Source organism: Balaenoptera borealis (genome assembly GCF_965194805.1).
Source record: "Balaenoptera borealis genome assembly, chromosome: 5".
Classification (NCBI taxonomy): Eukaryota; Metazoa; Chordata; class Mammalia; order Artiodactyla; family Balaenopteridae; genus Balaenoptera; species Balaenoptera borealis.
Window position 1 is genome coordinate 35,520,915 of NC_138862.1, and position 24,451 is coordinate 35,545,365.

Below are 24,451 nucleotides of genomic sequence, written 5' to 3' on the forward strand. Positions count from 1 at the left end.
GAGAGAGTATCTTGCCGCATGATCGCTAGCCGGGAAAAGATCAAATTTTTGTAAAGTCAAAAAATTACATGTCGAACCATCCTAAGTCGAGGACATCTGTATCTAGTATTATTTCTAATGCAGACAAAGTGGCAACCTGGAAGCATGTTGGGTATGCCCAATAAGAGTAAATGCTTCTCCTAACGTAGAATATGAATATGAAATAAAGGAATTAATAAGGATTCCCAGGAGACCAAACCTAACTATGTACTGTGTACACGGACAGGTAAAGGCCTTAGGGGTAAAAGATTAACAATGCTCGTGTGTCTGCTGTGTCAGGATCATCAGTTAACCAGCAGTCTATCATGCCTAAGTAATCACAGTGATGAAAGGAGAGCCTTGCCTTTGGAGGAAAGGGAAATTGATGGGAGACATATATTACCATTAACTCAGGTAGAGCAGAACTCATTTTCTTCCAGTTTCTCTTTTCTGACTAGCCATCCTTAATTTTTTTTTCTTTTCTAAACCTCATTTTTATGGGTGTTCTGAAAATATTGGTTATTGATTTTACAGTTATCATGAAGTTGATAAATGCTCAAAGTGCCTGCCCTAGGCCAACTTTTAAAAATAAATTTGTGAAAAGATGAGAAGCTACTAAAAGAAAGTGGTGATGCCCATGAATGTTGGTTTCTGTTATATTTATACCACATTGGTCTCTCTCATTTGTCATTGAAGATCCTTAACTCATTCATTAATTCATCTATGCATAAACTTGAGGGTCTGCTGGGTGGCAGGCACTGTGCATGGGGCCAGGGATAAAAAGATGAATAATACTCCCTTCAATTTTCCAGGAGATTTTATTCTCTGGGGACACTAGTCAAGGACCAGTTGATAATGAAACTGTCATAAATGTTATGCTACAGGCTTGCATAGACTATTACAGGGGAGCAGAGAAGGGTGCAGTCTATCTTTAAGGGAAAGATTGCATCTAACTTGAGTCTTGCATTCAAATCAGAATTAGCTTGGGAGGGGAGAGTGTTCCAAGCCAATCACACAGTGGCTCTGACTGAGTCATAGTACACTTACTCTAGGCAAGCCCCCCTCAGTGTCCTGCCTGGTAGGCCCTCTGTATACAGTAGTTGGAGGAAGAAATCTACATATGTGGAATGGAAATTTTACAAAGATATCTCTAAAATATTTGGGTGAAATAGGATTCTTTTTATAGGGCTGAGATAGTATAGCTTCTCAGGAGAATAGTAAATTACTTCCACCTTTAACATGACAAAGATTCTCTCATTAACCAAAGTCTACTCAGGCTCTGCTGAGCTCTCTTTCTACTAGGCCTGAACACCCCATGTTTGTCTCTGCACTGTCCAATTTCAGTAAGAACCCTGCTAAGTTGGCTTCACCAGAATCCCCTATCCTGCATATCTGATCACGCTCCTTATCTAATCAGGTTCCTTATCCTCCACCATCTGCCAGGTGATGACTTTTCTTAGGTTGGTTTAGCCAGAATCCCCCTTCCGCTGATGTTTCCTCTTAGTACTTTTTCACCCACTGATTCGCATCCTGCTTTTTGGTTACAAATTTCCATTTGCCCATGCTGTATTTGAAGTTGAGTCCAATCTCTCACTGTAGGATTCCACTGTTGGCGGGGGGGAGTCCTTACACCTTTCTCCATGGGTCCTCGAATACAGTCTTCCTTACTGTGCTTTAAGAAGTGTTACTGAATAATTTTTTCTTTAACTAAACTTTTTGTTGTTATTGCTGGTCTGTTTCTCTCTTTCATGTCTCTTCATGAATAACAACAGTGTGGTGCTATTATAGCAGTGAGTGAGAAAATTACAGAGCTGAAGGGACAGAAGTAATTCTAAAACCATAGGTACTTTCTAAAAATTACTAATGATTAATTAGCATATTTTTGGGACTTCAATAACAGTGTAAAGTAGTTTTGTAATTAATTCACGCAAACTCAATGGAAGGTAGTAAAAGCAAATGTTCAGTCCATACTATTGTTTGTATAAAATGAATCCTTTAAACCAAAAGTTAATACTTAAGAGGCCAATTTAATTTCTCAATATCATATTATCTGGTAAAATTTACAGGGATAGGCAAATGTTAATAGTGGATAATCCCTAATATCTATTGAGCATTGCAAAAGTGGTTTTTATAAAGGCAGATCAGGCATCAGTGTGAATATGGGAGATACTTTACAGAATTTTTTTAACCCTCTATCCCCATAGAGGATAAAGTATATCCTCTATGTTTTGATTTAGCATTTTGAGATAATTTATTTTTCCTGCTTGAACAGAACTGGTCATGTTTTAATTCCATACACTGTCATACGAAATAATAAAAAATAGTTGAACCAATAATGACTCCCCTTCCCCATGCTCACCCTCATCTCTTTCCATCTCTGACTGGGTCTTAGATAGAAATATATAATAAGAGGTCAGAAAGAACTTCTGTTTAACAAGCTTGGGAGCTGTGGACTAGTAGCTTGCTCTGCTCCAAATGGACAGACATCTCTTCTTCATTATCTAATAAAATGCTTGGAGTTGCTGAGGGAACAATTTGATTGGGCCAGATGCGTGGTTGGGGGATGATTTTTAATAAACATTTCTCCTGCCCTAATCCAAGAAGCTTTCAAGAATCAGTGCATTATGTGCACAAGGCTCTGGACTACCAGTTTTACATAAATATTTTATCTAATTCCCATAATAATTCTATGAGAAAGGTACATATAACTCATTTTACCAACGTGGAAATTAAGGTTTATAACTAAGCAGCTTATCAAGGACACAGAGTAAGTGGTAGAAGAGAGATTTAAATCCAGATCTTACTTTTTAATTCCAAATCCAATGGTCTTAACTACTATATTAAAGTAGGCATATTTTTATTGTTTATATCCTGGCAACATTATTTGTGTGCAGGGGAAAACATCATTAAAGATAGATCCCAGCAGTTAGATGAGTTTTTAATTCACGTATGTAATTCTACGTAAGTCTAAACTACTGCCACAGACAATGAACTCATTGCTGGCATTCTCATTAATGTGGTTCGATTATTATACGTCTACATTTCTTAACTGGGTTTCAGCAAAATCTGTATTTAGTTGAGCCTGAAAGAAATCTAATACTTTGCCTGTGACTTTCAGGGAAGGATGTGTGCACGCAGTGTAAAAAACCTCCTAAATTAAATTTGCAAAATAAACTCATCATTTCTAGTTGTCTCTGTTGTGCATAAAGCACAAGGAGTGCTTATGCTATTGCTCTCAGAGGCCTTTTTATACACTGTGACAGGTTGAAGAACTGCTGTAGGAAAGAGTCTGGAACAGCAGAGGCTGGCCATACAAGTCACCTCTTGTCTTGCCTTGTTAATATCAGTAGAGTTTAAGAAGGTCCGACACCTGTATGTGATTCAGGGAATTAGGATCAAAGAGATTCTTCCATGATCTGACTTTGGTTTGCACTCCCAAGTGTGCGTTGCTTTTGCAAATCTATTTTTCATTTTGATCATCTGAAAAAAGAAGTTTTTCTGCTTTAGCTAGAGGCAATAAAACATGGATATAGAATCGATGAATCATAAATTAGCTATTCAAAGATTCATTAAGTATAAGCTAGATAGCATACCTATTTAGGGCATGCTGTTATTAGAAGTGGTCCATGGTTGTGTTCATAGATATAGGTGTCTCCACTATTATGCTATGAGAAATAAACATATCTTTTAAGAGAGTTACACTGGTAAGCCTTGCAAAGCCACTTCATTTAACACAGAGATGACAATTCTCTTTAAGATACAGAACTTAGGTAAAATTACTACTCTTTGTTACAGGTAGTTTATGGCTGCCTGCCAAATGGTTCTAACTCACTGAATGACATCTAAGGGAGACTAGGAAGAGCTACATACACTGGTGATACAGGAAAGAAATCGAATGACTGAGGTGGAATTCTATGAGAGGAAAGCCATTAACAGAAATATTATTAAGCATTTAGAGAACACTTTGCTTATAAATGCTTTATAATAATTTTTATTGATTCATAGAGGCTTTCAATAGCAGCAGTGTCAATTCTGTGATACTGTTCTCTCGGACATTTAGGCTGAATATTTTTGGTTTAATATATTGGAGGATCTTGCTGACATCAACCTACCTTTAAGACGGAGGCATCAAAATACTCGGACAGGTCACACTAAAAAATTTAGCTTGAGAGACCCAAACCAATTTTTTTTAGATTTTTTTTTCCTTCAGTCACTGGAAGTTTTTGGGCTGGTATATTCTTCCCATTTTACAGATTAGTGAAATGAAGCTGATCTTTCTCATTTTACAGATTAATACAATTAATAACTTGATAAAATGAATACGCCAGTTGTAAATAGAGACAAGGATTTAGCTTCAAATTAGTTTTGTTTGTGAACTCGCTTTCCAGTTGTTAATAGTAAATTTCCATGCCTAGTTGTATTCACGTGTTTTTGGATCATATGGACAATGTGAAACAAGATTTCCTTATTTTATATTTTAAATACTACATAATTTAAATATTATTGAATATATGAAAATTTGGCCAATTACTTTCTTTAAATGAGACAGAAATAACTCATAGATTTTCAGAAACTCTATAAATGTGCATTTTGAATGATATGTTCAACAAAATTCCCTTGAGTTTATGTTTTGTGGACCATTCTGTAGTTCAGCCTGCGTGTGGAATTTTAAATGGTCTATATCAAGGGTGAACCATAGCCCATGGTTTAAATCCTGCCTACCACCTTTTGTAAATAAAGTTTTAGAACAGAGCCATTATTTATGTATTGTTTGTATTTATGTATTGATTTTGTGCTATAATAGCAGAGTTTATTAGTTGTGACATAGACTGTATGGCCTGTAAGCCTAGAATATTTATTATCTGGACTTTAAAAAGAAAAAAGTGCTGACCTCTATTCTACACGATACAAGCAGAAAACTTAGTCCTCATTTATTATAATAAAATATATAAGGGTTTACATACATAAATATACATGAGGTCATGCAAGTAACATTTATTGAACTTACATTAGGTACCAGCCAGGGTGTTTAAAATGTCTGTAATAAAGAGATTAAACTTCAAGATTAAGGAAATATCCTATCAAAAGTTTCTCATCTCCCAACTTTTTACTGATATGTTTTCAGCAACCTAGAAAGTTGCCAATAAGCCAACACAGGAAGTAGAGAAATATTAACTCACTAGACATGGATTCAATTCCATTTCATCCCATTTCACTTACACATAGTCAGCTAGCCATTGCATTTGCACTTAAGCCAACATAAGATATTTAAAATGAGACTTATATATTACGCTTCTTAGAATTCATTTATCAACCTACTTACAGCAATCAAAGGGGATTAAGGGAGGGAAATTCTCTTACTGTATAATGTTTTACAATGTACCAAATCAAGGGAAAGCAGAGCAATATTATAATTCCATGGTTCTAAAATTCTGCATATCCCAAATAGTTTTTCAAAGAATTGTCGTGGACATAATGCTATGTATTTCACAAGTAGTACACCGAGAGTGCCTCTGAACTGCTAAGGAAAATTTAGAAGTTTCAGAGTTCAAAAAGCCAGGAAAACCATTGTAATAGCATGATTATGACCCAAGCTTTTCAATGTAGTTATCCTAATTTGGTAGAAACACAAAGATCAAGTAATTACCTGTACTTTAGTTTTGTTTTTGTTTTAGTAATCCTTTTTAGCCAGAAAACTGGACCACTGATCAGGACCTTTTTTTTTATTTATTTTTTTAATTTATTTATTTGGCTGCGTTGGGTCTTCGTTGCTGCACGCAGGCTTTCGCTAGTTGCGGCGAGCAGGGGCTACTCTTTGTTGCGGTGTGCGGGCCTCTCACTGCGGTGGCTTCTCTTGTTGCAGAGCACAGGCTCTAGGCGCACGGGCTTCAGTAGTTGTGGCACGTGGGCTTCAGTAGTTGTGGTCCGCGGGCTCTAGAGCGCAGGCTCAGTAGTTGTGGCGCACGGGCTTAGTTGCTCCGTGGCATGTGGGATCTTCCCAGACCAGGGCTCGAACCCACGTCCCCTGCATTGGCAGGTGGATTCTTAACTACTGCGCCACCAAGGAAGTCCTGATCAGGACCATTTTTAAATAAAAAACTTGCAAGAACAACTTAAGACCATAATTCATTAGAGGGTTATTACTGTAATATATGTGCTTATTTTCCCAACTTGCACATTCAACCATTTTGAATGCTCAGTAGATTAATTCATAGCCAAGGGAAAGTTTTTCTAGACTATAAGACTATTTATTAAGCACTATGGCAAACACAAAATGTAATAAATAAATTTATATTCAATTCAATGAGCATAACATACCAAATTTTTTAAATGGCAAAACTATTACATGAACTACATAAGCTATGATATAGATTGCATTACAGGTACATTTGATTTAACAATCTCCTGTAAAATTCTGCCAACCTTTTACTGGCTTTAGCCACAGTTGTTATTATATTGAAAAAGTGAACCTAGGTAAACCAAATATAAGGGCATAAATTTATTTTATGTTTTATCAGAATTCGTCTTCTGACTCGATTTTCTCTTAGATTTAGTCTTGCAATCCTAGGAAGAATAGTCTTATGCAATCAATTAGAGTTGAGATGTGAGTGAATTAGGAAGTGGTCATTTTTCTCTATATAACATCAACCGTGGATATATAGTGGTAAAAGTATGTTCAAACAGGTATGACAATAATATCCCTTCCCTCCCCTCCCCTCATCTCTCCTCCCCTTCCCTTAGCTTCCCTTCCTTCCCTTCCCCTCCTCTCCCCTCTCCTCTCCTTTTTTCTGTACAGCTCTTATCATCTTCTGTCACTCTGTATAATTCACTAATTTGTTATGTTTACTGTTCATTGTCTGCCTCTCCTGGTACATTATAAAGCTTATGAGGGCAGGAATTTTGTTTGTTTTGTTCCTGCTTTATCTTACCTGCCTGTAACTTACTTGGCATACAGGAGAAATTCAGTATATATATGTGGAAGAAAGGCAGGAAGGCCAAAAGGAGGGAAGGAAAGAATGGCTACCATTTGAAAGCATTATTAAGGTGAACCAATAAGAAATATATGATAGCAACACAGTGAGGTACATCAACAAATTAGTAAAATCCTTGAGTAAATTTTTTCTTTCTTCTCTTCCACTGGGGTTACATTTCCCCTAAACAATGAGACCTGGCTGAGAGTACCTGGGAGATGAAATCCAATCCATGCCTCCACTTACCAAATCCTGAATCCTGATGTGACTTGTTCTTACCCGGAGGGAGAACCTTTTCCTAATGAACACAGAGCCCAGTGTGGGCCAGCTATAGCCTTTGCAGCTACTCCTAATTTGCTATAATCTTTATTCTTGACCTGATAGTCTGCCAATGCAACACAGGTTTTTCTTATTCATACTGTTGATTTGCCCTCCATTTAGTGTATTTTTTCCTATTAAAACAACTTTCTGATTCTTTTTTGCTTAAAGTCTTATTTCTGTCTTCAAGAGAGACACATTCCACTGATAACCTTCATTGTAGAATTCTATCAGAATTCTATCCTCAATGAATGAGGATTCCCCTTGCATACAGAACACAAGGCTTTTTTTTTTTTTTCTGAAATAGAGATCAAACTTGCTATAGAATGAAAGATTAGTCACCATTTTTCACCCCTCCTGGCACCCACATTTTCCCCTTGGTTTTATCATGGTTAGAGTATTTCCCTGACCTTTGACTTAGGGCTCAGAGTTGTGATGTGCTTTGGCCAGTGGCACATTGATCGGAGTGATGCTGTGTTCTAAAAGGCCTCAGGCATTTCCACTTGCCCTTTTGTACCTCTGCCATTGCTGCAAATAAAACAAGGCTCAGAGAACCTGCTGGTAAAGAGAGGGTGGAAGACATGTAGAAGAGGGCCATTCTAGCTGACCCAAAGAACTGCCCTCTGGAGCAGATGAGCTCCAGCAGCCACAGGGGGAAGAAGATCCACCAGACAAGCCTACACTCAATTAACCAACCTGTAGATTCATATGAATGATCAGTTTTGTTTCAAGCCCCTGAGTTTTGTGTTGGTCTGTTAGGCAGTATTTTTAGACAATGGCTAACTGAAACAAAAGCTAACTCTATTTCTTTTGTGAACACCCCAAAGCAACATTTATACACAATTCATAAAATATATGCCATGTGTGACACCCAATATCAAGGTAAGATATTTGCCTGAAAGCAATTATCTAGAGATAATTGAGACTTTGGGAAATGATGAAACTTTTGAATGAACTAAACTCTGGATACTCCATCTTACTTGCTACCTTCTTAAGACAAATAGCTGAGTTTATTGCATTTTATAGGTAAACCTAGACTGAGAAAACCTTTGATTTATTATGGTGTTCTTTCAGATGCATAAATATGTAAGAAGGACATCAAAAATATTCTCTTTTCATTATACTACAAACCCAAATTATAGCACTGTTAGCCTCTTCTAATAAATTCTTTTGATATACTCTGGCCCTCGAATTCAAGGTTATAAGTTTGTAGTTATTAACTATTATATTTCAGTTCTGTGATGCTGGGGGCTCTGCAAACTACATTTTTCCTTTACCAGCTACTTTCCTGTTAGTCCTGCCAATGGAGGGCACTAAAGTTGCTGAACAGCGGTGAAGAGAGAAGGTACTTGCTTCTTCCAGGGGTCTACTTCTGTCAACCTCATCTCAATAGTAGCATCTAAACTCTGAAGTAGCTGTTGGTTCCAGTTTCTTGCTTTCTTCCTTGTTCTTAGAACCAACCTCATGGCATTTGTTTGGAGAAACTAGCAACAATCTGGTAACACCCTCTTATCCAGGTTAGCAGGACACCTTCTTTGACCTCTTAAGATACCAGTCATAGTCAGAGGTTCTCACTTCTGAGAGCTCTACCTCACAGCTTCTCAAAGCATCTTCTCTAGTGTCCTGATAACATCAATCTCTTCCTCTGTTCCTCGAATTCTAAGGGTGATAGATGCTTCCTTTTCTTACTATCTCTGTGTTAATCCAGTGTGCCCTTTTTGACTGTTCATTCTTCCAATAACTCTAAACAATTCCTATATTAGATTCTTTCTGTTGAACTAACTAGTGTGTTTTCTGTTTGCTGGCTGTACTCTGATGATATGGTACCCAATTTAAATGTCAAACTCCTTAAAGACTAGGCCTTTTGACTTGCTTTTTTGCCTTCTCTGCCCAGCTCATAGCTTGCTATAGAAATGCTTGTTCTATGTATAGTCACAGAAGATTTCCCAGGCCCCATATTCTGATCACTAGGCATCTGTTTTACATCGTTTGTACCTAATACATTTTGATGTCTATTGGCTTAGTCATGTTAAGTGGTTCATTTGCACTATTCCCCTCATCAGACACTGAGATCTAATTGTCATGCTCTCTGCATCCTTCCAATTGTTTCTCTCTGACATGTTGTCATTATTTGGCTCATTTCTATCCTCAGGGAACAATGTAGCATCCTCATCCTCATCAGCCACTTGATGAGACTGAACAGTGTCAATGACAGCCTGCCTCTCACTTGAGTTTTCATTATCTGCCTCCAATTTGGCAAAACTTCCCTTTGCAAGTGTTGATGTGGGGCTTTCACATTAGGCCTATTAGTTTTAAGTAAGGGGTGGCCGTGGCCAGTTCTAGTCCAGTTCCCTTGTGCCTCCTTTCCTCTTAGCGTTCCACTGGTCATTATTAACTTATAACACACTACTGTGTAATAAAATCTGTAATTAGTGCTGAGAAAACAGCTAAGAAGCAATGTCTGAGACTTCCTTCAGCATTCACTGCACTGTTTTACAAAATCTCAAAATTTTTTCCCTAGGTCAAGCCAGCCCTGAGGTTTATTGGCTCTTCTTTTCCATTATTTCTTCACACATATATTGTTGGTTCTGCATATTGTCACTGAATCAGAGTCCTCCACATGCCATGGTAGAATTTGGTATTGACTACAAGGTTCAGAGATGAAGTTTTTTCACTTTTTGGTTTTTTTACCCCAAACTAACAAGATGAATGGTGATTTGTATATCTCAAGAAAATTTCTCCTAAAGCATTAGCTTGAAATGTTATCCATGTCAAATGTCTATGCACTTTTGCCATTTATTTTCCAAGTATAAAACACTTGGTAGCAGCCTCTGAAGAGAAGTATTTGTTATTGCATCCTATTTCTAATGCTTACCTATGAGTTCTTTGGAAGACAGGAAAGCAAACAACCAAAGTGAATTGGAATTGAACTGAGTGCAACACTCAGGACATTTTCAAAGTGGATTTCTAAATACAAAAAAATGTATCTATACCCACAGTTTTTTTCCTTCCTTCCTACTTTCCTTCCTTTCTTTTTCTTTCTTTCTTTCCCTTTCTCTTTCTTTCTTTCTTTCTTTCTTTCTTTCTTTCTTTCTTTCTTTCTTTCCTTCCTTCCTTCCTTCTTTCTTTCTTTTTTTCTTTCTTTCCTTCATCAGCTACATTCCATGGAATCTGACTTTTATACCTGCCATCATGTATGATTGAATGTTAACCAAATGGAAGAAAACATTGAAAAGGGGGTGGGGAGTCTTATTTTAGTAACAGAAAATGTAAATTCAGAATTTTGATGTATTTATTTTAGTTGTTTCACCTACGGAAGATCCCTGTCCTTTCCCTTTCTCCAAGGAAATTTAATGGCTACTGGCTGGTAATCAGACATAAGTTTATAAAATACTAGATATTGTTTTAGGGAAAAGTTTGGAAGGGTAGTGATTTAGGGAAGAAAACAGGTAGAAGGTGAAATTCTGAAGACCAGAAGTTTCACTGAATAAAATTTGTAATGAAGAAGACTGGTTGAAAAGCAAGAACTATTTCCCATGAATTTTTTCAGACTGCTGAGAAAGTATGCTATCACCATTTTCCCTGCCATGTCTTTTTTGTTTCCTACTTAGAGGCAGGATGTTAAGGAGTGCAGGATCAATGCAATAATGATGTAAATAACGTATAGTATCTTCTTCTGGCTCAAAGAGTGGTGGCATTTCTGGAAGGAAGTAAACTGGGTCACACAGACAGTGCATGAATTCAAGGTGACCCACAAAGGACAGTGCTGCACGTTTCCATATCTGGAGGCTTTTTCTGGGTCAAAAGAATGCACTTTGCCTTTGCTTCAGGCAACTTGAGCCAGCTGGACTCCATCCAGGAAGATAATGCTGACAAATCCCAGGGAAGCAAGAAGCAGCAGCTCCTCTCTCACTGTATGCTATGTGATATCACCATCTCTTCTAAAAGTCTCGTTGTCCACTTGACATGTAGTAATAACTAAACCATACATATCTGTGTTTGTTAGAGGCCAAATAGTAGCCTTGAGTATTGAGTCAGAAGTTTCTGCACCTACAGGTGACCCAGCATACTCTATAAAGCACTTCTATCTATAAAGGATTACAATCATCTCTTAATTCTTAGTGGAGAGTGAAAAAGGATTTATGGGACACCTACTATGAACTAGCCCTTGTTCTATGTACTTATATATATGCTCACTTAATGCTAAGAATGACGATTATTTGTTTTGTAGATCAACAAACTGAATATTGGGATCATTAAGAAGAACTCTGGAATGAAGCTCCTGTTATCCTTAGTTGAGAGAAGAAGAAAGTGAACTTAATTTGTGTCCTAGGAAATATGAGCATGAATATAGATGATAGTATTATTTTTAATAGAGAAAAACAGCCCTGTAAACTACTCAAGTGCAAGAAGTTTAAGTAAGTTGGTTTTGGTATATATATATCTCCAATGGAATACTGTAAAGCAATGGATATAAATAAAATACATCTATACCTATCAACATGGATAACCCTCAAAAACATGATGTTGAATGAAAATTTCTAAAAACAGAAAAATATGATTCTATTAATATGGAAAATACATGAAATGAAAATAATATATTATTTAGGAACACAAAGATATGTTGTAAAACTGCAAAGGAAAACAAAAAAATAATAGATAAAAAAATTCCTCTGGAGTAGGGAGAGGGATTTGGGAAAAGATATTCAGGAAGCTGGATAAAATTCTGTTTCTTAAACTGTATGGTGGATACCTAGGAGTACAATTTTATTATTGTTTTAAACTGTACAGGTTCATTATATACACTCTTTATGCATGAGGCAAAAAAAGGACAAGAAAATAAAGACAAAGTAATCAACTTATAATATGATAAATTCAGAGCCCTGTCCACCATGCTATAACAGCCATGAATGATGTCCAAAATTCTGTTTACTTCCACATATAAGCAGAAATCTTTGTTAAGACACTAAAGAAGAGATATGGAGGACTGAGTATAAGAAACAGTGTATATAAATGCATACAGGAAAGTTTATCCAAGATATATAAAGAAATCATAAAACTCAATAGAATAAAGCCAAACAATCCTATTAAAAATTGGGCAGAGGATCCCACTACTGGGCATATATCCTGAGAAAACCATAATTCAAAAAGATACATGTACCGCAATGTTCACTGCAGCTCTTTTTACAATATCTAGGACATGGAAACAACCTAAGTGTCCATCGACAGATGAATGGATAAAGAAGATGTGGCACATATATACAATGGAATATTACTCAGCCATAAAAAGGAACAAAATTGAGTTATTAGTAGTGAGGTGGATGGACCTAGAGACTGTCATAGAGGGTGAAGTAAGTCAGAAAGGGAAAAACAAATACCGTATGCTAATGCATATATATGGAATCTAAAAAAACGGTACTGATGAACCTAGTGGCAGGGCAGGAATAAAGACGCAGATGTAGAGAACAGACTTGAGGACACAGCGGGGGGCGGGGAGGGGAAGCTGGGACGAATTGAGAGAGTAGCATTGACATGTATACACTACCAAATGTAAAATGCATGGCTAGTGGGAAACTGCTGCATAGCACAGGGAGATCAGCTCAATGCTTTGTGACGACCTAGAGGGGTGGGATAGGGAGGGTGGTAGGGAGGCTCAAGAGGGAGGGGATATGGGGATATATGTATACATATAGCTGATTCACTTTGTTGTACAGCCAAAATTAACACAACATTGTAAAGCAATTATACTTCAATAAAGATATAAAAAAAAATTGGGCAGAGGAACTTAATAGACATTTTTCCAAAGAAGACATACAGATAGCCAACAGGTATATGAAAAGATGCTCAGCATCACTAATCATCAGGGAAATGCCAATCAAAACCACAATGAGATATCACCTCACATCTGTTAGAATGGCTATTATCAAAAAGACAAGAGATAACAAGTATTGGTGAGGATGCGGAGAAAAGAGAACCTTTGTACACTGTTGGTAGGAATGTAAATTGGTGCAGCTACTATGGAAAAGAGTACGAAGGTTTCTCAAAAAATTAAAAATAGAACTACCATACGACCCAACAATTCCACTTCTGGGTATTTGTTCAAAGGAAACAAAAACATTAACTTGAAAAGATATCTGCACTTCCATGTTCATTGTGGCATTATTTACATAGTTGAGATATGGAAACAACCTAAGTGTTCATTGATGGATGAATGAATAAGTGGAATATTATCCAGCCATAAAAAAGAATAAAATCTTGTCATTTGAGAAAACATGGATGGACCTTGAGGGCATTATGCTAAGTGAAATAAGTGAGGTAGAGAAAGATAAATACCCTATGATCTCATTTATATATGGAATCTAACAAAGAAGCCAAAAAACAAAAATTGAACTTACAGACACAGAGAACAGACTGGTGGTTGCCAGAGGTGGGGTGGGTGGATGAAACGGGTGAAGTGGGTCAAAAGTTATAAACTTCCAATTATAAAATAAATAAGTTTTGGGGCGTTTAATGTACAGCATGGTGACTATAGTTAATAATACTGTAGTGTATATTTGAAAAGTTGCTAAGAAAGTGGATCTTAAAAGTTCTCATCATGAGAAAAAATATTGCAACTGTGTAGCAATGGGTGTTAAGTAGACTTATTTTGTAATCATTTCACAATATATACATATATTGAATTATTATGTTGTACACCTGAAAGTAATATAATGTTGTATGTCAATTAAATCTCAATTAAAAAAGAGAAAGTATAGATTTTATTTTCAACCCTGGCCCTAGCTTGTTCATTCACTTGACTTCTCATTTAGCACCTTTGTTAGCTCACATTCTATAGACGCTGTGTATTAGTGTCCTTCAAACACTTATAATCCAAATGAGAATTTAAAAGATTTACCGAGATGTATTGAATGACCCTTGCCCCAAATCTCTAGATATAGGTAAATAAATTATAATAAGGGTTTAAAGACTGGAAATAAATTGGTGGTGAATGAAATTATAGGGTTAAATTTCTGGAGCACATTGCAGTACTATAAGCATAATTATAATCTCTTGTTTTAGATAATAATTCAGAAGGCAGAGACAAAGTCTGTTATAATTCTTTTTGAATTGTTCCCGGTAGTTATAATATTTTGAATGCTAAAATGGAAAGATTGTCTTTATGGCAATTTCTATTTTTCAGTGTTTATTTAGGAAAAGTACTTGAGATTATTTTAATGGGAGAAAAAATTAAAGATTATTTTGACAATTTTGGTACACCTACAAACAAAGCAAGGGTGATAAAATGGGAATTATTTGTCTTGAACCAGCTGTTATAGAAGAGCTTTGGGCTAAGAATCAGCAGATCTATTATTTAGTCCCTGCTTTGTCACAAATTCCCTGTCTGAATCATCACTATGAAAGTTTTGGGGAGAAAATTGCCTCCAAAGTCCTGTTCACTCTTGCTGATCTTTTCTCCAAAGCATGCCATGCTTACCAGATGATTTTTCCCCTCTTTAACCCCAGAATGTGATCTTTTCTGCTTGGTGCTCTGTCCTGGAGGCCAGCTCTGCTCTTTCCATTACGGGCACAGGCAGGTGCCCCCAGCCCTCTCCTATCGTGATTGGCTGGGAGCCTGGAACCATAAAATGGCGCCCGTACCTCTGTTTCTACAAAGCTGCCGGGCCGTTTCCGCTTTGCAGCTGCCTGTCTTGAATGCCAAGTTCTAGTTGCGAGTGCTGACTGGCCACCTGGCCAGGGCCATGCAGCCAGCTGCCGCTTACAGCTTGAGGCTAATATATAAGCATTCTGATGCCTAACCTCAGCCTTCTCTGAACTCACTTCTGCTCCCAGTTCTTTTTCTCAGTGAGAGTTAAATCAGGGTTGATTCCTTTCTTCTTCCCTCATGTGCTTCCTTCTTCCTTTCCTTTCTGTGTAAAACAAATATTTGCAAATTGCCTATCAAGTGCTCTGCATTGTGTGAGGATAGAGTCTTTTATTTATATCTATGCAAATATGTGAGAATGGAGGTTTCACGTGCAGGGAAAAGTGAAGTAAAGTCTCTCAAACATAAAAAAAGAAAAAGAAAAAGTTACCAAATTCTATTCCCGTAACTAACAAAATTTCATTTCCCCATCGTTCTTGGAAGTCACCTGCTCCCAAATGTTGCTTGGTGCATTTAAATGCTATTCAACAATCGCAGCTGACAGTTGTTGGCTGACTGTTTCTGACATAGCTCATATCTCTCTCACGATGTTTTTGTTTTGGTATACAGGCAGAGCCGTGTATCCGACAGTTAACCTAATATATTTGTTATTCTCTTGGGTGCCTTTTTGCAGCTAAAAATGATTCCATGTTGTTTCCTAATGGGAATTTTGGTCCAACACTGAGTGGTAGTAGCTGGTCAATCCTTAGGTTTTAACCCCTCAGCATCTCCTCTTTGCTTTTAAGAGCTCGTTGGACAAAAACCAAGGTAGCAGTTAGAATCCAGAGGAGCCCAGGGGGAGATGTTTATGAATGCATGGTGAGAGCATATCTAATAATTCCTATATTGGTGTTTCAAATTCTCCCCTGGTGTTTGTGAGTATCTTGACAATTAGAAGAAAATATTACCTCCTAAAAATTGCATCTTCATTTCAAACTAAAGAACTAAAAAAATACTTAATTTTATGGAAGTTGGATGAACTTTTATCTATCTTTTCTTTTTCTTTCTTTCTTCTTTCTTTCTTTCTTTCTTTCTTTCTTTTTTCTTTCTTTCTTTCATCTTTCTCTAATAAAGCTTATTGGTAGAAATATAAATAACTAGTTCTGGAATGTTTTGCCATCTGACCTATTTTCTTCATAATCAGACGACACACCTTTCCTATTAGCGTCAAATCCTCTGCCCTGGGCTGATCTTGGCTTTGAGATCTTAAATCATAGACTCATCAAGTGTACATTGGGACTGAAGCCAAGACCTTTATAAAATGTGAAATAAATGCAATAGTTTCCAGATAAAAGTGCATCCTCAAATGCTTATCACTACATATCTCTGATCAGAATAAACAAATTTACAAATACATGTAGTAATATATGTTGCAGTATATGTCCTTTAATGAAGTCATACTTTCAGATGAATTTTTTCATACTTTAAATCCTCACAGTGACATTGACCTGAATGTGTGGGCCCATTGGAGAAGAACAAAGGGTTTATACAGTCTCTGCCAACATTGTTTCTTTCTAAAGTGATGCTGTAGAAAGATGCAAACGGATATATTTAGACCCCACAGTCTCATTTCTCTTAATAAAAGAGCATTACCAAAGCCAACCACACTGCTTTGTGACATAATGGGTAGGGGGCTGACATGCCCACACAAACAGGGGCATCAAGGGGCTGCTTCAGGGTTTTGATTTCTTGCCAAATACTGAATAATCTTATAATCAAATGTGCAGCAATAAGAGACCCAGCCAGGAGGATTAAGGGCTAAGTATCTATTGGACTGCCTGATCTCTTTGTTCTTCAGGTTTAGAGTAGGATAAATGAAAAGGGGGAGGCCAAGAGGGAGTGGTTTAATATAAAATAAATTGTCTAAAAGGGATCAGTGAAAGCAGGATTTTCGATGGGTCGAAGAGTGAGCTAGCTGATTTTTTATTTAAAACTAAGACAGGATAGAGGCATGGGGATAAAGTAGGAAATCAGATAAGAAAAACAAAGGATGCAGGCATATTGGCCTTAAATAGTCTTTTTCTGTTTCTGAGATTTCTTATGTTCTTGTGCTCTGAGCCAGGATCAATTGAGATTAATCAGTTGTATAGAAAGCATTGTGATCGCATTGCAGGTTTTTAAAGTTTAAATTTGTTTATTGAGCACAATTTGGTTAGCATCAGGTGCTGAAGTTATAGACACCAACACTAGCATAGAAATTACTTTATTTAGCTCCCAGTTGTAAGTTTCTATAGCAACTGGGTCCTATACCAGAAAGCTGAGATTCTAGAGCTCAAGTGATTCAGTCAGAGACGGCAATATCATATCTGGGGGCACTTACTCCCTTTTCCCATTTTCTCCCTCTGTTTTGCGAGAAGTTTCTTCAGTGTGGCTGTCTGCTTAGTCATACTTTTAATTACACCTTTTGCTCTGAACCTTCTTCTCTTGGCAGCAGTAGAAAGTGTCTATTTCGGTTGTATTTTGATTTCCATTGACGAGTTAGTATGTTGAGCAGAGAAGGTGGATGTGATCTGCTTTAAATACAGTTGAAAATTCTGAATAGTGAGGAAAGTGTCCATAGTGCCAAGTTTAGTTAGCCACTCCCGGCAGAAATTAGGATGTTAATTCAAAAAGGAAACCTAATCAAATTTCTACATTATGCTTTCATTCTATTCATAAATGCAATGTCACGATCCTTTTAAGTATATAGAATGTCCCTTATGAAGTGTTTTTTTTCTTTAATTTTAAGTAAACATATACTTGGAAGAAAATTGATTTTATTTTTGTGTTTTACAAATGAACATTTTTATTGTAACAAATAGGCATTTTCTGGAGAGGCTTGTTATGGTCGAAGTAATATTTTATGATGGTAGTTTAGCCAATACTGCAGAAATGCTTAGGGAAGAATAATTACATCTGGGTTCCAGTTGTGAGAATAATCACTACATTAAAAAGAAATAAACATAGTAGCATTCACTCTGTCCATGTTTTTGAATGGTTCTGATCCAAACATATACAGTTAAATAGATAGACAGATAAAACTTAGATAAAATAAACCCACACATGAAATGCATACTTTAAATAATGTCATTTTTTTGATAAGACTCCCTGTTTTAGAAGAACTGGCTTTTGATATTTGAAATAATCACTAACTGGTTTAAAGACTAGTTAGCAGAAGAGTACTTGCCATGTAACACATGACATAGAATTTGTTTGGAGAATGACAAGAATACACCATAAAAACAAGAATTCTACATGTGCCCCGATAAAACAAAACAAAACAAAAGATTTCCACTAAATGTTCACATTTATTGCTAACTTGGGCCTATTAACATTTAGAAAATACAGTTTCTAAGAGGCAGCTGCTAGAGATTGGCCAATTATAATTCACAATTCAAAGAGAAAATCTTATTTGACTCTAAAATTCTGTGCTTGTTTTCTCCTTTCATGAATTATCACATAGCCAAAGCACAGTGTGTGTGAGACGAAGGATAAAACAGACTTGCTTCCTGTCTGTAAAAATGCATCACCTTAGATGACCTTAGTTCTTTTTGCACTAAATAAGGAATTTACTTCTTCTAATTTTACAACCGATTTAATTATAATAAAAACAATTGTGTGAATGAAATAGATTGTGATTATCTATCTCTGTTTTCAGTTTCTATGAGGAATCTTGAAATGTCACCAGTTCTGTAGGAGGGTGTTTGAGTCATTTATTACAGTGTGCCTCCTATATTGTGATATATCCAAAAGTCATATCAGACCAATGCTTGGTCTCCCAGACAAGCAGTTTTCAGAGCTGTGTTACAATGCTGAGTGATAATTGTTCTTTTTTTCCCCTAAATTTATTTATTTATTTATTTATTTATTTATTTATTTATTTATTTATTTATTTGTGGCTGTGTTGGGTCTTTGTTGCTGTGTGGCTTTCTCTAGTTGTGGTGAGTGGGGGCTACTCTTCATTGCGGTGTGGTGCGCGGGCTTATTACGGTGGCTTCTCTTGTGGAGCACAGGCTCTAGGTGCGTGGGCTTCAGTAGCTGTGGCACGTGAGCTCAGTAGCTGTGGTGCACGGGCTTAGTTGCTCCGCGGCATGTGGGATCTTCCCGGACCGGCCTTGAACCCGTGTCCCCTGCATTGGCAGGTGGATTCTTTTTGTGTGTGTGTGATTTAAATGAATATTTAAATAGGACAGTCCTTCCGGATTTTGTTTACATCTGGCTAATTATCTTGTTTCTTTTTTCACACCTGACTGGTCCTAGGACCTTCCCCAAGATGCGTGCACAACTTTTTTTTTTAATTAATTAATTTTAAAAATATGTTTTATTTTTTTGAATTTTATTTTATTCTTTTATACAACAGGTTCTTATTAGTTATCTATTTTATACATATTAGTATATATATGTCAACCCCAATCTCCAAATTCATCCCACCACCACCAGCCCCCCCACCCCACTTTCCCCACTTTGGGTCCACATGTTTGTTATCTACATCTGTGTTTCTATTTCTGCCTTGCACACCAGTTCATCTGAACCATTTTTCTAGATTCCACATATATATGTTAATATATGATATTTGTTTTTCTCTTTCTGACTTACTTCACTCTGTATGACAGTCTCTAGGTCGATCCACGTCTCTACAATGACCCAATTTCATTCCTTTCTATGATTGAGTAATATTCCATTGTATATATGTACCACTTCTTCTTTATCCATTCATCTGTCGATGGGCATTTAGGTTGCTTCCATGGCGTGGCTATTGTAATAGTGCTGCAATGAACATTGGGGTGCATGTGTATCTTTTTTTTTTAACATCTTTATTGGAGTATAATTTCTTTACGATGTTGTGTTAGTTTCTGCTGTATAACAAAGTGAATCAGCTATATGTACACATGTATCCCCATATCCCCTCCCTCTTGCATCTCCCTCTCACCCTACCTATCCCACCCCTCTAGGTGGATGAAAAGCACCGAGCTGATCTCCCTGTGTGATGCAGCTGCTTCTCACTAGCTATCTATTTTACATTTGGTAGTGTATATATGTCAATGCTACTCCCTCACTTCGTCCCAGCTTACCCTTCCCCCTCCCTGTATCCTCAAGTCCATTCTCTACATCTGCATCTTTATTCCTGTCCTGCCCCTAGGTTCATCAGAACCATTTTTAATTTTTTTTAGATTACATATATATGTGTTAGCATACGGTATTTGGTTTTCTCTTTCTGACTTACTTCACTCTGTACGACAGACTCTAGGTCCATCCACCTCACTACTAATAACTCAATTTCATTTCTTTTTATGGCTGAGTAATATTCCATTGTATATATGTGCCACATCTTCTTTATCCATTCATCTGTCAATGGGCACTTAGGCTGCTTCCATGTTCTGGCTATTGTAAATAGTGCTACAATGAACATTGTGGTACATGACTCTTTTTGAATTATGGTTTTCTCAGGGTATATGCCCAGTAGTGGGATTGCTGGGTCATATGGTGGTTCTAATTTTCGGTTTTTAAGGAACCTCCATACTGTTCTCCATAGTGTCTGTATCAATTTCCATTTCCACGAAGAGTGCAAGAGGGTTCCCTTTTCTCCATACCCTCTCCAGCACTTGTTGTTTCTAGATTTTTTGATGATGGCCATTCTCACTGGTGTGAGGTGATACCTCATTGTAGTTCTGATTTTTATTTCTCTAATGATTAGGGATGTTGAGCCTCTTGTGTTTTTTTGGCAATCTGTATATGTTCTTTGGAGAAATGTCTATTTAGGTCATCTGCATATTTTTGGATTGGGTTGTTTGTTTTTTTGATATTGAGCTGTATGAGCTGCTTGTATATTTTGTAGTTCATCCTTTGTCAGTTGCTTCGTTTGCAATTATTTTCTCCCATTCTGAGGGTTGTCTTTTCATCTTGTTTATGGTTTCCTTTGTTGTGCAAAAGCTTTAAAGTTTCATTAGGTCCCATTTGTTTATTTTTGTTTTTATTTCCATTTCTATAGGAGGTGGGTCAAAAAGGCTCTTGCTGTGATTTATGACATAGAGTGTTCTGCCTATGTTTTCCTCTAAGAGTTTGATAGTGTCTGGCCTTACATTTAGATCTTTAATCCATTTTGAGTTTATTTTTGTGTATGGTCTTAGGGAGTGTTCTTATTTCATTCTTTTACATGTAGCTGTCCAGTTTTCCTAGGACCACTTATTGAAGGGGCTGTCTTTTCTCCATTGTATATTCTTGCCTCCTTTATCAAAGATAAGGTGACCATATGTGCGTGGGTTTATCTCTGGGCTTTCTATCCTGTTCCACTGATATATATTTCTGTTTTTGTGCCAGGAGCATACTGTCTTGATTACTATAGCTTTGTTGTATAGTCTGAAGTCTGGGAGTCTGATTCCTCCAGTTCCATTTTTCTTTCTCAAGATTGCTTTGGCTATTTGGGGTCTTTTGTGTTTCCATACAAATTGTGAAATTTTTTGTTCTAGTTCTGTGAAAAATGCCATTGGTAGTTGGATAGGGATTGCATTGAATCTGTAGATTGCTTTGGGTAGTAGAGTCATTTTCAGAATGTTGATTCTTCCAATGCAAGAACATGGTATAGCTCTCCATCTGTTTGTATCATCTTTAATTTTTTTCATCAGTGTCTTACAGTTGTCTGCATACAGGACTTTTGCATCCTTAGGTAGGTTTATTCCTAGGTATTTTATTCTTTTTGTTGCAGTGGTAAATGGGAGTGTTTCCTTAATTTCTGTTTCAAATTTTTCATCACTAGTGTACAGAAATGCAAGAGATTTCTGTGCATTAATTTTGTATCATGCTACTTTACCAAATTCATTGATTAGCTCTAGTAGTTTTTTGGTAATATCTTTAGGATTCTCTTAGTAACATGTCATCTGCAAACAGTGACAGTTTTATTTCTTCTTTTCCAGTTTGTATTCCTTTTATTTCTTTTTCTACTCTGATTGTTATGGCTAGGACTTCCAAAACTATGTTGAATAATAGTTGAGAGAGTGGACATCCTTTTCTTGTTCCTGATCTTGGAGGAAATGGTTTCAGTTTTTCACCATTGAGAATGATGTTTGCTGTGGGTTTGTCATTTATGGCCTTTATTACGTTGAGGTAGGTTCCCTTTATGCCCAGTTTCTGGAGAGTTTTTATCATAAATCGGCGTTGAATTTTGTCAAAAGCTTTTTCTGCATCTATTGAAATGATCATATGGTTTTTATTCTTCAATTTGTTAATATGGTGTATCACATTGATTGATTTGCATATATTGAAGAATCCTTGCATCCCTGGGATAAATCCCACTTGATCATGGTGTATGATCCTTTTAATGTGCTGTTGGATTCTGTTTGCTAGTATTTTGTTGAGGATTTTTACATCTATGTTCATCAGTGATATTGGTCTGTAATTTTCTTTTTTTGTAGTATCTTTGTCTGGGTTTGTTGTTAGGGTGATTGTGGCCTTGTAGAATGAGTTTGGGAGTGTTCCTTCCTCTGCAATGTTTTGGAAGAGTTTGAGAGGGATGGGTGTTAGCTCTTCTTTAAATGTTTGATAGAATTCACCTGTAAAGCCATCTGGTCCTGGACTTTCGTTTGTTGGAAGATTTTTAATCACAATTTCAATTTCATTACCTGAGATTGGTCTGTTCATATTTTCTATTTCTTCCTGGTTCAGTCTTGGAAGGTTATACCTTTCCAAGAATTTGTCTTTTTCCCCCAGGTTTTCCATTTTATTGGCATAAAGTGCCTGTAGTAGTCTCTTAGGATGTTTTGTATTTCTGCGGTGTCTGTTCTAACTTCTCCTTTTTCATTTCTAGCTTTATTGATTTGAATTCTGTCCCTCTTTTTATTGATGAGTCTGGCTAAAGGTTTATCAATTTTGTTGAGCTTCTCAAAGAACCAGCTTTCAATTTTTTTAATCTTTGCTATTGTTTTCTTTGTTTCTATTTCATTTATTTCTGCTATGATCTTTATGATTTCTTGCCTTCTAATAACTTTGGGTTTTGTTTTTTTTTTCTTTCTCTAGTTCCTTTAGGTGCAAGGTTAGATTGTTAATTTGAGATTTTTCTTGTTTCTTGAGGTAGGATTGTATTAATATAAACTTCCCTCTTAGAACTGCTTTTGCTGAATCCCAGAGGCTTTGGATCATCATGTTTTCATTGTCATTTGTCTCTAGGTATTTTGTGATTTCTTCAGTGATCTCTTGGTTAGTTAGCAGCACACTGTGTAGCCTCCATGTGTTTGTGTTTTTTATGTTTTTTTTCCCTGTAATTTATTTCTAGTCTCATAGTTTTGTGGTTGGAAAAGATGCTTGATATGATTTCAATTTTCTTAAATTTACAGAGGCTTGATCTGTGTCCAAGATGTGATCTATCCTGGAGAATGTTCTGTGTGCATTTGAGAAGAAAGTGTAATCTGCTGTTTCAGACGGAATGTCCTATAAATATCAATTAAAGCTATCTGGTCTATTGTGTCATTTAAATCTTGTGTTTCCTGATTAATTTTCTGTCTGGATGATCTGTCCATTGGTGTACGTGAGGTGTTATTATTTTGTTACTGTCAATTTCCCCTTTTATAGCTGTTAGCATTTGCCTTATGCATTGAGGTGCTCCTATGTTGGGTGCATATATATTTATAACTGTTATATCTTCTTCTTGGATTGATCCCTTGATCATTATGTAGTGTCCTTCCTTGTCTCCTGTAACATTCTTTATTTTAAAGCCTATTTTATCTGTTATGAGTATTGCTACTCCAGCTTTCTTTTGATTTCCATTTGCATGGAATATCTTTTTCCATCCCCTCACTTTCAGTCTGTATGTGTCCCTAGGTCTGAAGTGGGTCTCTTGTAGACAGCATATATATGGGTCTTGTTTTTTTAATCCATTCACTAAACCTGTGTCTTTTGGTTGGAGCATTTAATCCACTCACATTTAAGGTAATTATGTATATTTATGTTCCTATTACCATTTTTTAAAAAATTAATTAATTAATTAATTTTTATATTTGGCTGTGTTGGGTCTTTGTTTCTGTGCGGGGGCTTTCTCTAGTTGCGGCAAGTGGGGGCCACTCTTCATCGCGGTGCGCGGGCCTCTCACTATCGTGGCCTCTCTTGTTGTGGAGCACAGGCTCCAGACACGCAGGCTCAGTAATTGTGGCTCACGGGCCCAGCTGCTCTGCGGCATGTGGGATCTTCCCAGACCAGGGCTCGAACCCGTGTCCCCTGCATTGGCAGGCAGATTCTCCATGACTGCGCCACCAGGGAAGCCCCTATTACCATTTTCTTTGTTGTTTTGGGTTTGGTTTTGTAGGTCCTTTTCTTCTCTTGTGTTTCCACTTAGAGAAGTTCCTTTCGCATTTGTTGTAGTGCTGGCTTGGTGGTGCTGAATTCTCTTAGCTTTGCTTGTCTGTAAAGCTTTTGATTTCTCCATCAAATCTGAATGAGATCCTTACCAGGTAGAGTGATCTTGGTTGTAGATTCTTCCCTTTCATCACTTTAAATA

The 24,451-nt window shown here is 36.8% G+C and overlaps 1 long non-coding RNA gene across 2 annotated transcripts in view; it reads left to right on the forward strand.

Moving 5' to 3' along the window:
- Positions 1-18,829, forward strand: part of LOC309628913 — a 242,844-nt gene extending 224,015 nt beyond the window's left edge. For both annotated transcript variants that reach the window (XR_014244772.1, XR_014244773.1), the window contains one exon: positions 11,539-18,829. This is a non-coding gene — a long non-coding RNA (uncharacterized lncRNA). The remainder of the gene's footprint in view (positions 1-11,538) is intronic.
- Positions 18,830-24,451: the final 5,622 nt, after the last annotated feature.